The sequence below is a fragment of the Oncorhynchus masou genome, chromosome 7, assembly GCF_036934945.1.
Source record: "Oncorhynchus masou masou isolate Uvic2021 chromosome 7, UVic_Omas_1.1, whole genome shotgun sequence".
Lineage (NCBI taxonomy): Eukaryota > Metazoa > Chordata > Actinopteri > Salmoniformes > Salmonidae > Oncorhynchus > Oncorhynchus masou.
In genome coordinates, this window is record NC_088218.1 from 24,521,152 (window position 1) to 24,525,020 (window position 3,869).

Consider the following 3,869-nt stretch of genomic DNA (forward strand, 5'->3'; position numbering starts at 1 on the left):
CTTCACAGAACAGCGCAAACTGGCTCTAACCAGAGGCTCTAACCAGCTATTTCTACCAGAGTAGAAAGAGGAGTGGGAGGCCCTGGTGCACAACTGAGCAAGAGGACAAGTAGAGTGTCTAGTCTAAGAAACAGATTCCTCACAAGTCCTCAACTGGCAGCTTCATTAAATAGTACCAGCAAAACACCAGTCTCAACATCAACTGTGAAGAGGCGACTCCGTGATGCTGGCCTTCTAGGCAGAGTTGTAAAGAAAAAGACATATCTCAGACTGGCCAATTAAAAGAAAAGATTAGGATGGGCAAAAGAACACAGACACTGCACAGAGGAAGATTGGAAAAAAGTGTTATGGACAGACAAATCTAAGTTTGATGTGTTCAGATTACAAAGAAGAACATTCTTGAGATGCAGAAAAAATTAAAAGATGCTGGAAAAGGGCTTGATGCCATTTCTCAAGCATGGTGGAGGCAATGTGATAGTCTGGGACAGTGCTTTGGTGTTGGTAAAGTGGGAGATTTGAACAGGGTAAAAGGGATCTTGAAGAAGGCCATTTTGCAACGCCATGTGGACGGTGCTTAATTGGAGCCAATTTCCTCCTACAACAGGACAATGACCCAAAGCACAGCTCCAAACTATGCAGAAAGAAGCAGTCAGCTGGTATTCTGTCTATAATGGAGTGGCCAGCACAGTCACCGGATCTCAACCCTATTGAGCTGTTGTGGGAGCAGCTTGAGTGCACATCAAGCCAATCCAACTTGTGGGAGGTGCTTCAGGAAGCATGGTGTGAAATCTCTTCAGAGTACCTCAACAAATTGACAACTAGAATGCCAAAGGTCTGCAAGGCTGCAAATGGAGGATTCTTTGATGAAAGCTAAGTTTGAAGGACACTATTATTTCAATTAAAAATCTTTATTTATAACCTTGTCAACATCTTTACTATATTTCCTATTAATTTTGCAACTAATTTCATGTATGTTTTCATGGAAAAATAGGACATTTCTAAGTGACCCCAAACTTTTTAACGGTAGTGTATCTTTAAAAAAAAAAGTAGGGGCATGGATCAGAAAACCAGTCAGTATCTGGTGTGACCACCATTTACATCAAGCAAAACATCTCCTTCATCTGTCACACCCTGACCCTAGTTATCTTTGTTTTCTTTATTATTTTGGTTAGGTGTGGGTGTGACGAGGGTGGTTTGTTTAGTTCTTGTATTGTCTAGGGGTTTTTGTATGTCTAGGGGTTTTAGTAGTCTAGGTGTTTATGTCTATGGTTGCCAATTTGTAAGTCGCTCTGGATAAGAGCGTCTGCTAAATGACTTAAATGTAAATGTAAATGTTCTCAATCAGAGTTGTCTCTGATTGGGGACCATATTAAGGTAGCCATATTCCTTGGGTAGTTTGTGGGTTCTTATTCTATGTTTATTTGCTTGTTCTGCACTTTTCATATTAGCTTCACGGTTCATTTTGTTGTTTTGTATAGTTTGTTCAGTGTTCTCTCTTTCATTAAAGAAGATGTACGCTTACTATGCTGCACCTTGGTCTCCTCTATACGACAAACGTGACATGATCAGGCCACAATCACAATATACCTTAAATGTGATACTTTTCTAGCTCTGCTATGTCATTCATTATAGACAGGTCTTCACTGCACTGAACAGTGAATTGTACTCGGTGAATCCTGTTACGAAAAGCAGTAGGCCGATTTGCATGTTTCAATATTTACATGAAATCACTAAATAAAGGGCAGATAAATAAAGACTACAGAATAAGTGTGTGTGTGTCTAAGATTCACTGACTCACCTCACCTGCCTGGAGGGAGAACGACTTAGCGACTAGTCATGTCTGCAAACAGCCCTGAAGACGTTCCACAGGAGCCAGCCAGCCAAAACACTGATGAGCAAGGAAAATGTGTTCAAACCACACACACAAACAACACCGCTGGCTTCCTGTATGAATCACATAATAGCTGCACTCTGGTGTATGGTGAGTCACTCCCCAATGTCCTGAAGACTGCAGCCGACAACAGAGCATTTGAGGCGAACAGTCACTTCTCGTTAGTTAACCATCAGATCCACTAAAGACAGGGGGATATGGGAATACTGTAGTTTCTTTAACGCTGATGGAGTAATTCTGCATAGTGCTGTATTCAATAAAGCACAATTTCCTCATTAATGAGTAGGTTACTAGCAGATGACTGTGTAGAAAATGAGCCTAATAAAACAGTCATGGATGGTACTGCAGATGCACAATAAAACTACAGCATGTATGAGAAATAGGGCAGCTGGGCTTGAGGAACGGATACAGACAAAACAGACAGAATATACAACAGACAGACAGACATTAAAATGTCCCCGGTTCTAGAAAAACATCTACAAACCACCCAAGGATATGTGTTCACGAAAATGAATAGACAAGGCAACACATCACTCATGTAGAGTGGAGAGCAACAGATCATTATTTGCAGTTTAGTTGAAAAACATATCACACACTATGCTCTCCCACTGCCATTGGCCATCACAGTAACAACAGCCTGCTACCCAGAGTACCAGTGGAAGCACTGCTCATTTAAAGCCCCTATACTGGACGGAAGACTAGAGCAATCACTCACAAGGCTGTCAGAGTAACCCGAACCTCACACCGAGAACCTCTGTTACAAGAGACTAGTGTAACCCTACTGACATATACCGTACAGAGCACAAATTCCATGTATCGTTTTGAAATAGGCAGTGGGGAACTGAACAGCTTTGCTTCTTGTTACAAGGTCATGCCCAGTATTTGAAATTAAAACAGGATGGATAGGTGGTGCTGAATAGTAGTGCAATTGCCTGCACTGTAATGATTAAAACATTAGCCTGTAACCGGGGGGTAATAGCAGACTGATATTTGCACTATAAACTGTATTAATGCTTCATTGAACGCCATAGAGGCTGACATGATTCATAATGGAGTAACCTAGACCTACTCCCTCCATCAACAGAGCATAATGATAGAGGCTATTTATCACACGCTTTTATCCAGAGACAGAGACCCGCGTGCATACATTTTACCTACGGGTGGGTCTCGGGAACCAAACCCACTTTCCTGGCATTGCAAGTGCCATGCTCTACCAACTGAGCTCCTGAGGACCACAGGATCAATCTACTGTAGGTCCAGTGGCTATCAGTCTTCAACCTGTGTTGATATGAAGGACAGAATGTCCCTGTTACACGCAGAGTACTAAGCATGTATCGGCTACACAACTCTGATTAGGACTCACCCAGCACTATTGTCTATAGATATTCATCCAATCATATCATGCATTACTAATGGATGCTAATGGCCTGTGCCAGCAATAAACATACCTTCTATTAATTGGCTATATCTTCTCTCAAACGTAATCAGATTGGTGCCTGAATGGGCAATGAACCTCCTGCCCCCCCCCATCTCTTATCTCTTTCTTCGTTCCCTCTTAACCTTCTCCGTAGCCTCTGGCTGCATCCCAAATGGCATCCCATTCACTATAATGCACTATTCTTCTTGAACGGGGCCCAGCGCAATGGTGAATAGAGGGCCATTTGGGATGTGACCTCTGTGGCTCTTAACAGTCTGAAGTGTCCATCTACGTCCATGTTTATCATCAGTTCTACGCTGAAGATGTGTCCTTTCTATTTCTGGACCTGCGTAGCACATCGCCGTTGCTACTTATGCTCACTGATATGACGGGTTGGTTTCCATGGATATGCTGCTGGTCTGAGCCTCAGGCCTTGGGATTACAGATCGCAGTTTGAATATAATAAATTCAGAACATGGCTTCCAATCTGATCTAAATTCATATTCATCAATATCACAACGACGTGGCACATACATAGTGTTATACAAAATGAAAGGCAAG